A 12209-nucleotide genomic window follows, 5' to 3' on the forward strand; every position below is an offset into this window, starting at 1 on the left:
ATATGTCTTAGAATTTCAATTCAACTTTATACCTCTATGTTCCTGTTATCTGCTGTGTTAGAATTTTACCTAATCAGTATTAAAAAAAAAAACACCAAAAACTGTTATCACATTCAAGTGCTTAGTTCCTGAGGATAGAATGTTCATGAGCACTGAATTTATGCTTTCCATATTGATCTACTTTTACTGATACTTAAAATTTTAGGACTGGTAATCACTTATTTTCTGGGGAATATAAATTACTTAATCAGTTCCAAACTTTTGAAATAATTGTCTGATGTTTTAGAAACCAGAAACAAAGATTATAATAGGAATTTAGACTATAATATATTGCTGCAAGGATAATTATTAAGGGAAAACACAGCTGACATTTTCTGATTTATGCACACAATCAGAGATGGAGTCCAAGGACTGTGACATAATTATCTTCATGCTAACAATTTTTGTAAATCTCTTGACAGAATTTTAGCTAATTTTAAAATGCCTTCTGAAGATTAGCACTTAAAATTGTTGGGGAAAATAGCACAATTTATTAGCAAGGGTATAATTGTAAACCTTCTAAATACTCATTGTGAATATCATTTAGACAGTAACTCCTGCTTTAGCAGCTGGTATATAAGACACCAGTTTATGGAGTCTTGAAACAACAGAGAGTGGAATCTAATTAAAGAGGATTACATGCCAACGAAAAATTATTAAAAACAGACTAATAGACAATTGTTATGAATTTAAAAGTCTCTGCCAACTTCTCTTTTTGATACAAATTTATGTAAGTAACTGTCAAGTAAAAGCCTTTATTTCTTCAAAACCAAAAAGATGTTAGAAGGTTTTATCTTTGTGACTTAAAAATGACTGCTTTTCTGAATTTTAACTTAATGCAAGAACTTAAATGATTCTATTAATCTTTTCTTACATATTTAAGATGAACATGTGCTTTTAAGGATAAATGATTAGAAATACTGTCTTAGGGTCTTTTGTTGTTTTTTTTGATATCTATCTAGCACTAGGCATTTTGTGTTCATAGAGAAATCTTAGCTATATATTTTTATAAGCAAAACTCAGTTTATCAATTTAGGTACTGTTTATGGAGACTTATGTAGAATTGGATTGAATATTTTTTTTGTAATGTTCATTTAAAAATTTTGATGCACTGAAGGTTGTTCAGTTCCAGCACTTCCATCTACTGAATTTCTCCTTCCTGTTTAAATTGACTTATTTTGCTCTGACCTCAAGGGGTTTTGTTCCAAGAGAATTGAGATAGTTTAAAATGATACATAGGCCGCTTTTAATTATTGTTAATAGAATTTTAAAGTAACTGGTCCTTGTCAGCACTGGAGAAAAGAGTATGTTTACATCTCTTGAGTTTACCTGATGTCTAACTTTACATTTTGAATTCCCCATATGGTACTGTTATAATACATCATGCATTGCCTTACACAGCCATATGGTCTGTAGATTTTTATAGACTTCTATAGATTTTGACCAAATTAAACATATTAAAGATTAAATGCTAAACACTGAGAATCATGTGTTTTCTATGTAATTAATTAGTGCATGAATAAGCATATTGGATTCAGTAAATGAGAGCATCATTTACAATTTTTTAAAGTAGATGTTATTTCTAAAAATAAACCTCCATGTGGAAAGCTTAACTATCTAAAATTGTCTTTGAGATGTAGAAAATCACCATTGATGCCAGAGTAGTAACAATGGAGTTAATCCACTCCCCCAGTGCCATCAACCCTGACCTCAGAGTTTTCCTCATCTACCCAGATACACCTATTTTATTTTTTTTATTTTATTTTTTTTTCCTTTTTTTTTATTAAATTTTAAAATCTTTAATTCTTACATGTGTTCCCAAACATGAAACCCCCTCCCACCTCCCTCCCCATAACATCTCTGTGGGTCATCCCCATGCACCAGCCCCAAGCATGCTGTATCCTGCGTAGATACACCTATTTTATTGTGTTCATAGACAGAAGATCACTCACTGCTTCAGAGACAAACTTCACAAGAAGGGATTATTTAATTTTAAAGCCTCCAGATTACATCAAATGTTTAATTTTGAATAAGATTATTATTGTATACCCCTAAAGGAGATGACAGCCCACTCCAGTATTCTTGCCTGGAGAATCCCATGGACAGAGGAGCCTGGCAGGCTCCAGTCCATGGCACTGCAGCACGGACACAGCTTAGTGACTAAACCATAAGCCATTATTGTATATGGGCTTCCCTTTGGCTCAGTGCTAAAGAATCGCCTGCCAATGCAGGAGACACAAGAGAGGAGAGTTTGATTCCTGGGTTGGGAAGATCCCCTAGGGTAGGAAATGGCAGCCTACTCTAGAATTCTTGCTTTGAAAATTCCATGGACAGAGGAACCTGGTAGGCTACAGTCCATGGGATCATGAAGAGTGCATGCACACACAGTATCCTGCGTAGAACAACTGTGTGTCCGTGCCTTTCTAGTGGTGGTACTTACTTTAGTGGAGGCATACCAATGTTAGTAAAACTATTACATAGTTTATTTTCAAGCTTCAACATGACAAAGGTAAATAGCTGTTCAATCATGTGGTTGATGGTTATTTTAATGCAGAGACCTTAGGCTATCCTTCTCTTCGATAACAAATCAGTCAGTATAAAAAGTGTTTGGTACTCTGAACTTACTAGTATATGAAATGCTGGGTACTATGAATTTATTAGTATTAAGACAATGAATTTAATTTTGTCATTTGGTAGAAATACTTTTTATTAAAATTAACTCATAAATATGTAACACTTATAGAACTTTGGGACATTTCTGATCTTCTTGGAATTAGGTTTTTCCTGTTGGCTTCATGAAGCATATCAGGGTTCAAAATATCCTCCAGAAGGGTATTTGAAGGTATATAAGGTTCTGTCATTCATTTGAAGATCACAGCAAGAAACTGCCAAAAAGGAGCTAATTCATGGTCTGCATGCACTCCAGTGCTAAAGAGGTTTTTAAATATGAGTGCACACACTCTGGCTTAGGAGACAAATGTGGTAATCATAGCTTCTATTCCTCTGTAGCATTCTATCTTCCACTGTATCACTGAAGACAGGAAGGTCAGTTTGGCCAAGGGGTTTTTGCCATTCATCAAAAAAAAAAATTATATAGCCATGCTATTTAGTAAGTATCATAAGTCTGAACTGGCTGAGAGTGCTGGAAATGAACTAGGATTGAAGTAGTGTTTTGAGAAAATGATACAAATGTAGATTATAATTGATAATTCAACTTTTCCCCCATTTATCTTCTTCTTAGCAGACAGATTCTATAAACACCATCAGTTTCTGGTACTTTCAGTTTTTTTCTCATCTTTTTTTTTTTTGCTTTCTCATCCACCTCCCCACCCCGCCACTTTTTTAGCAAGTTATTATGCACCTAATTAGAAGTCCTTGTTTTCTTACTATAGTGACTTGCAGATAGTTTTCTTTTTGATTTATGTGTTGGCACCACACAGAGCATTTTGTTGTGACTTAGGAGCATGTATATTAAAAAGTTACCTTACAGAATTCCAAGATTCATCTGGCAGATGAAGAGTTGTTTGGGATAACCCTGCTTACATGTCCATTAGTATAATCATAGGATAAGATAAGTTGCAAAGCTCAACAAGGGCAGTGTCTATTCATGTCAAATAACATCACTGGTATGATCTCTTTGGGGAATGCAAGAATGCTCTATGCCATCTGTTTTGAAATAAATAATACTTTTGAAAGTCTGATTTCTTTTCATTAGAATCTGTGCTCACTAACGAACATTGATTTTTATATGCCATTCCATATTGAATTTCCTGAGAGTTAAATTTTACTCCTCATGTTCTCATAATAGTCTCATTCATGTAACAGTTTCATGTAATAAATGAGTGCATTTGCACTCTAATTTTGTATCTCTGTTTCTATTAACTTGGCTAATGTGAGATAGAATAGGAAAGGCAAACTCATTGTCAGGACTGACAAAATTAACAGTTAGTTTGCCAAGACTGAATAACCAAATTTGGATCGTGATGTATTTGTCAAGATAAGGCTACAGTGGAAAGTCTCTTGGAGGAAAGATAGCTACCTGCCTTCACTGACATCATTTAGCACTTTTAATTGAAGCTAGTGTCTGATTCATGTATGTGAAAGTTCCTAGACCATCCACGCAACAAGCCTTTAATGATTAACTACTATGTGGCAATACAGTAGTAAACAAATTAATAAAAAATGCCTCTTTCCTTCATAACTACAGTAAATATTTATAAATAAAAATAATCCCTTGCCTTTATGAATACAGTCAGCCTTTTAAAAATACTGTAACATGTAATATAATATTAGGTATAATAAATGCCATGAAGAAGAATAGAAAGTAGGGAAAGAGGTAGAGAAAGTGGAGAGAGATTCAGTTTTGGCGACAATGGTTAGGATAGATGTTTCTAAAGAAGTGCCATTTAAACAGAGACCTGAATGAGCTGAGAATGTAAACTCTATGAATATCTGGCAGGACACTTCAGACAGATGGAACAGCATGTGCAAAGGACCTGAGGAGACAGTGTGCTTTTGTCTAGAAGGAACAGCAGGGAGGCACTGTGATCGGAGCAAACTGAGTGGCAAATGATATAGCCTGGTAGCAAATCAGATGGGTCCTATCATACGGAACTGGAAGGTGAGCAAACATGCCTGGTTGAAATGATAGATTGCAGAATTTCAAGTGCTGTTTGAAAGCCTTCCTCTGATCAAGATTAAGTGAATAAGTAAATAACAATGGCTTCTAGAAAGCAAGTATTAAGGTCTGTATAGCAATTTGAGATTAGCAATGCCTGGCATATGGTACTCCACAATATCTGTTGAAATAATGATGCTCTTTATCATTTGGTTATCCTGTAAACCATGTGAGATTCATTCAAAATGTAACCATACATTATGTAAAGAACTGCATGGTAATTTGAATAAGAAATTAAGATTAAAAAATAAAGACTCTGTCTTGAATTTTGTTGACTTCCTTTAGATATAGGAATTGATGCTTAGCAGGTAGGATTTGCAGAACTGTTTTAACTTTTGCTTCCTTTGGGAAAGTACTAAAATATTACTTAATTCTTACCATGGATAAGAGTTAAAATCTTAAATACTTTAAGGTAAATGTGGCGAAAATACGTTGTGATTTAGTGTATGAGCCTGGAAATGAGATTTAGTCTGTCCATTAAATAATGTATAGCACTATTTGAACAGTACTTTCTTGTTTATCTTTTCACGTACATGATCTCATTTAAGTTATCCTCACAACACTTTTAATTATCATTACTTTTATCACTTTCATTGATGTCTTTGTTTCATGAGGGAATATTTGCAGATTGAGAAGTTAAACATTTTCCTAAGAACATATAAACAGTATAGTTGCAAAGCTGAAACTTAAAAACATATTTCCTGTTTCCACAGCTTCTCCGTCTCCTACTATATTATATTCCATTTCACTGTTACTCATATGAAATTCTCCTCGACAGGCCCCGATTGTAAGCTGGCCACCGTTAGTGAAATGACATTAGCTAAATATGATTATGTCTTAATGTTCACTGAAAGGATTAGACTAGTTAAGATGTACCAAAGGGAAAAGCAATTATCTATTGAAATATGAATCTCTTGATTAGAACTGGAAATCACATATTGGTATTAGAATATTCATCTGGAATTTAAAAAATCTGAATATAGTTATTACTTTTTTACTTCTGTAAAGAACTTCTGTGAGGTTAGTTTTGAGGCTTTCTGATGAGTGCCAAGATTTAAAGCAACATTTTACTGGAAGAGTAAGCTCATCTAATTGACTCATTTTTTTGTAAAAACTTAGACCATAGGAATTTCTAACTACATGAAAAAATTAGGCACTGGTATTACCTTTTCCCTATTTACTTTACTGCCTAAAGAAAATAATTGAATTAATCAATGTTAAATCGCCTTAGAGTTGTAGCGGTATAACTTAGAGCGTGCTGTTTTACTTAACTTGTTCAGATTTTGAAATATAAATTTATCATTGCCTGCATAAAACTTGCGGCCTCATTGATAATAATCCCCTGTGAGTCCTTCAAAATATGGTGTCCTGCTGGCTTCCAGTCATCTGAAATTTGTAACGATCGCAGTAATATGTGATTAATGTATGGCAAGGATTCTTCCACTGGATGTGGGACATACTTGCCTGATAACAGTTCCTTATTGGATTGATACTATGTTTTTTTAAATGAAGAGGTTTTTGTTTTTTAAAAAGCCTTTATATCCTCAGTGACCAGTGACTATTACATATCTGGCATGTGTTAGAATCTAAATAAACTTTGAATGAGTGAATGACTTGCTTTTATTATTAGCTTGGGGACAAGATTGACTTTTGCATCATATTTTTTATTAATAATTTGAATGCTTGAACTGAGCATTATTATCAAACAATAGAAACTTGCCAGCTATTGGACCCCTTGCTTCTCAGTTTACTTGGACAACATAGTAGCTTTCATTTTATGTCATCTAAGTCCATTGCTTAGATGCTTGAGAGTCCCTTGGACTGCAAGGAGATCCAACCAGTCCATCCTAAAGGAGATCAGTCCTGGGTGTTCACTGGAAGGACTGATGTTGAAGCTGAAACTCCAATACTTTGGCCACCTGAAGCAAAGAGCTGACTCATTTGAAAAGACTCTGATGCTGGGAAAGATTGAGGGTAGGAGAAGGGGACAACAGAGGATGAGATGGTTGGATGGCATCACTGACTCAATGGACATGGGTTTGGTTGGGCTCCGGGAGCTGGTGATGGACAAGGAAGCATGGCGTGCTGCAGTTCATGGGGTCGCAAAGAGTTGGACACAACTGAGCGACTGAACTGAACTGAAGTCCATTGCAAAATCATGCTTCCTGATGTTAAAATTTGATACACATAGACATAGGACCAAAGATGGGCTTCAGGAGATCCATTGGTCATTGAAATTGTATACATAGCATATTGTGCTGGTGCTAGGTTGCTTCAGTCGTGTTGGACTTTGCAACCCTATGAACAGTAGCCTGCAAGGCTCTTCTGTCCATGATCTCCAGGCAAGAATACTGGAGTGAGTTGCCATATCTCCCTACAGGGGAACTTCCTGACCCAGGGATTGAACCCATTTCTCTTACACCTTCTGCATTGACTGCTTTGTGAATATTTAAGTTTTTAAGGGACTTCCCCGGTGGATCAGTGGTAAAGAATCCACCTGCCAATGCAGGAGACTTGGCTTCAATCCCTAGGTCAGGAAAGAGAACCTGGAAAAGGAAATGGCAACCCACTCCAGTATTCTTGCCTGGGAAATCGCATGGACAGAGGATCCTGGCAGGCTACAGTCACATGGGGCTGCAAAAGAGTTGGACACGACTTAGTGACTAAACAGTAACCATTTTTTTAGGAGAAAAGGATCTTGATTTTTCATTATATTCTTATAGGGATCTTATGATCAAAAAGTTAAAAGTCTTGTTTTTTTTTTTTTTTTCCCATAAAGACTGTATTTATTTTGCTTTATTACTCATTACTATCACTTGGACAACATGAAAAGTGCACTCTCTTCTACCTCACTCCATAACACCTGATCCATTAGTATTATGGTGGGGTTCACAGATACTCTTCCTCCTCTTTATTTTTTCCCTTCGCTTCCTCTGTTTATTGAAAACCTTCTATTTGTTCAGTGTACTAAGTGATTTACATACATTACCTCATCTAATTAGGCTGACAGCTCTAGAAGGTTCAAGTGTATTTTGCTTAGGATAAACTAAGTGCCCTGCCTAAGGACATATAACCAGTAGACAGTGATGCCAAGGTCTGGGGCTAGGGCCAACTCTGCTACCTTTCCCTCTCGCCTCTCCTTAGCCCTCTTTGAACGTGAACGTGAAGTTGCCCAGTCGTGTCCGACTCTTCGCAACCCTGTGGACCGTAACCTACTAGGCTTCTCCATCCATGGGATTCTCCAGGCAAGAATACTGGAGTGGGTTGCCATTTCCTTCTCCAGGGGATCTTCCCAATCCAGGGATCGAACCCAGGTCTCCCGCATTGGAGGCAGACGCTTTAACCTCTGAGCCACCAGGGAAGCCCTCTTAATCTGGAAAATTTTGAATCGCTTCAAAGACATGTTTAGAAGTCATGAACCTAGATATCTCTACTCTAGGAGAATTAATTCCTCTCCCTTCTGTATATTATCATTGGATTGTGATCAATATGAGGGTCTTTTCTTATTCAACTTTATATCCCTGATGCTTAGTATGATGCCTAAAAAATTGTAGATTTTCAAATTTCTTTTTTTAAATTGAAATTTAATTGATTAATTTCAGCTTTTGTTATTTAGTAAGTATGACACTAAAGTTCTAGTAGCTGTGCCATTAACTCTCTGTGACCTTAACAATATAGAACTGTTTCCTCATTTATTAAAATTAATTTACTAATTTAAAAAATTTAGGTTAATATATACATTTTAGATTCAATTTATTTAGTTCTGGTTATTGTGATTATTTCATAAAGGAAATGTAGTCCTTTTAGAAACTAAATTATATGGTAATACCATCAATTATTTTATTTAATAAAGTAATTTGCTAACTTTTTTGCTTCTTTTCTGTCCTATCCAGCACGTGATTTAGTAGATATTTGGCTGAATTTATTATTGCTTGGTTTAGTTTAAGTAAAGATAATTCAATGATCTTGTTTAAATTTGTCAGCATTGAGAGGTATTCTCGTGTATTACTTTGCCCCAAGGTTGCTGTTGATATTCTGCTCATTTGTTTTGTTATATTTTATACAATCCTTAAAACAGATGAGATATAAAACACTGTAAAATTTATCACAGTTGAAACTTTAGACCTTCTCTCAACCCGTGGGGATTCATTTGGCAGGAGGCCACCAGAACCAGTTCTTTTTGATGCTTAGTTTCTAGTTTCCACTTTAATTGCTGCCAAAATCTGAGCACTTGGGAATTTAATTGCTCATTATATTTGTCACAGTGGTGTCACAGACCCAAATACAGACTGTTGCATGCACAATATTTATGGATATTAATTTGGCCTAAACATGTATACTGGATTCCTTTTTTTTTTTTTTTCTACATTATAAAGTATAGCGCATCTAGAAAGAAGTCAGTCAGTATTGTGTATGGACTTATGCCCCACTTTACTATCCAGTGCAGCATCTAAATTTAACAATGGAAAACTAGAGGAGGACCTATTCAGAACTTTATTATATTCACTTTATTCAATTTACTCTTTTGAAGCAGTCTGAGGGGTTTGAGTCTAGCTTTGAGGACAGACTCCCTGGGTTCAAATCCCTGTTTTATCACTTACTAGCTATATGACCATAGGCAATTTACCTTAATCTCCCTATACCTTTTTCCTCATTTGTAATATATACAGCTCAATGATTTTTGTGCAGATTAAAAGGGTTAAGTTCCTAGAAAAGTGTATAACACAGAGTAAGCCCTTCATGTTTACTACTTTACGATAATACATCCCTATATGCCAAAAAACTGTAACATTTACCCTGGTTGATGGTATGGATTTCCAGTTTCCTACTAATTAAGTAGAGATAACCTTTGCCTACTGTAGCAAATGGGATGTCTGGTCAGCACTAAATTCAATACTTTCATGTCCTTCCATTATTCCTGTGTGTTCCCACTTACTTGCTCAATGGTGTTTAGGCTAATAGGCCTGTTTTTTTGTCCCAGTGTTTTATTACTAATCACTGATTTTTCTTGTTCTTGTGCTTTCTAATGTGAAGAGTAGTTTGTTCATTTTCTCTGTGTGTCCCCTTTTCCTTTTAATATACTTTTGCCTTTCCCTTCCTTATTTCCTACAAAATTGATGGTCCATCTTTCCTCTGCTGTGATGGATGCAGCTTTCTTATGCAATTGTCTTGGTCAAAGGAAATTCTGAGGCCCTCGAAAAATAGGAAGTATCAGTCATCAACCATGGGCAAGGTAATTTTTAGAACTGTTTGAAAGTTTTTACATCCTGGAAAGTCCCTTATGCCTTACTTATGCCTGAAATTGTGTTCTGGGATAAGTGAAGTCGCTCAGTTGTGTCCGACTCTTTGTGACCCCATAGACTGTAGCCTACCAGGCTCCTCTGTCCATGGGATTTTCCAGGCAATAGTACTGGAGTAGACTGCCATTTCCTTCTCTAGGGGATCTTCCCAACCCAGGGTTTGAACCCGGTTCTCCCACATTGTAGACAGATGCTTTACCGCCTGAGCCTACACTTACATATAAAATTCCCTTGAAACAGGAGGGAAGAGGGCAGGGTACAACATTTAAAAGAATGACATGGCCATAGGACATGACAAAAACTGGTTAAAGCCAACTAAGACCGAGATGGTGGAGATTTGGCTTCCAGTGTAGCTTGAGCCTCAGTATATGCTCATTGTAATACATTAGCATGCTAAATGACACATCCATCACTGCCATGACAGTTCTGAGACCAGCCAAAAAAGGTCAGAAAGTGGGCAGTGGCTTAGTTCCGGCAAATCCCTGCCCTTTCTTCAAAGTATTTGGAATAATCCTCCCACTCATTAGCTCATGAAATTATTAAGCCTATAAGAACTAACCATGCTATATTTGGGGGGCCTCTTGCCTTCTGAGATTGCCCATACTGTCTGTGGAGTGTATTTTTCTCTAAATAAATCTGCTTCTTACCTATCACATTGTCTTTCACTGAATTCTTTCTGCAATGAGATATTAAGAACCTGAGTTTTATTAAATCTTGAGACCAAGTGTGTGATCTCATTTAAAAGACTGTGGGGTTCAAGACCTGATCTGAGTTACAGGATTTTATCCTGGAGTAAACAAAATATTAAGTTATTTGTTACTTAAAAATAGGTTTGTAATTTTTCTCAGGTACATGCTTGTGTGCACCGGGCTGAGAATAGATTTTGATAGGAGGATGTTGGCTCCGTTTTACTTACAGTTGTCCCTAATTTTATGAAAATGCTACTGATAGTGGACATGACAGTGAATCTCTTTGCCCCTCGTCTAGTGGCTCTGATGCTTAATTTACTTATGGAGAGGAGGAATATATAAATTTGCTAGTTTCTTGAGATATTAACTTGATTCTGGAAAAAGACTGACATTCGTCTAAATTAGATTTAACCCTTGTATCTCTTCTTTGGTACTTTCATATATTGTTCTTGAAAAAAAAAAAAAAAGCCTTGGATTTGATTTCCTCAGGACTTAGAGGTACTTTTGGTGAAGGTAACACTTAGATTGTTTAAATGTTTACAGCACTCACTTATTTCCTCTTTTTTTTTTTATTTTTTTATTCTGTTGGGCACAATAAGCTTTGTACAGACTCAGGGATTGTGAAACAGTACCTTCTTTGCATTTCTGGTATTTGTCACTCACTTTGGGTTCTCATTGCACTTCATGGCAAAATATGTCAGTTTAACCACTTCCAGATAAAATCTAACTTTGAGGCTTCTCATCGTTAAAGTGAAGAAATCCCTTCAGATGCTGTGGAACACTTTCTCTCTCAGTCAGCTCTGAGGTCTTTGGCTGTCCTCAATTCCTGGAGCCACAATGAGCTCCGTGGTGCTACTTTAGGCTTTTGTGTCCAATTCTCTCTCTCTGTCTTCAGCAGAGTGTTATCTCCTATCTCTGTGGCTGGTAAAACTAAACAGTCAAGTACTTTCCCCACTGTATTGTTTATGCTAGGAATAGGCCTTTAATAAAGATCTCAAAATCTAGTAATTTTAGTAGTTTCTTTTTAAATGTTCTTCATGAACTTGTTTCTCTGCAGCGGTGGTGGCCAAAATAAAGTTTAAAATTACAGTGAAGATTGCAAAGAGGAGGAAGGTGATGAGGGATGTCAGGTCCAAAAGAAAAACAGACAAAACAGTATTTTTTCTTCATGCTCTTAACTTACCACTTAGAAAGGAGGCCATTTTTTTTTTTTTTTTTACTAACATCTAGACTCATTGGAGATTCTGAAGCCATCTGTATAATTTTTTAAAATATAAATCTGAAAAAGTGAAATTTCCACAATAATTCTGTTTATGAATAGTTGTCTATACATAGATCTTACTGTGAATTGACCTTTTCCAAAAATTGATCAGATTAACATTTACTGTTTTGGAGTGATTTTAAATTATGAGAAATGATAAAAGCTTATTTTTTATTTTTATTTTTGACATTTTATTGTACAGTTTTTTCCAAGGGACTGAGAAATGGATATTGAGGTGATGA

General features: G+C 35.8%; 1 protein-coding gene across 6 annotated transcripts in view; it reads left to right on the plus strand.

The window, feature by feature from the left end:
- Nucleotides 1-12209, plus strand: part of DPYD (dihydropyrimidine dehydrogenase) — a 933909-nt gene that overhangs the window by 101197 nt on the left and 820503 nt on the right. The gene's annotated exons all lie outside the window — the stretch shown is intronic.

This window comes from Capricornis sumatraensis, chromosome 2 (assembly GCF_032405125.1).
Source record: "Capricornis sumatraensis isolate serow.1 chromosome 2, serow.2, whole genome shotgun sequence".
Lineage (NCBI taxonomy): Eukaryota > Metazoa > Chordata > Mammalia > Artiodactyla > Bovidae > Capricornis > Capricornis sumatraensis.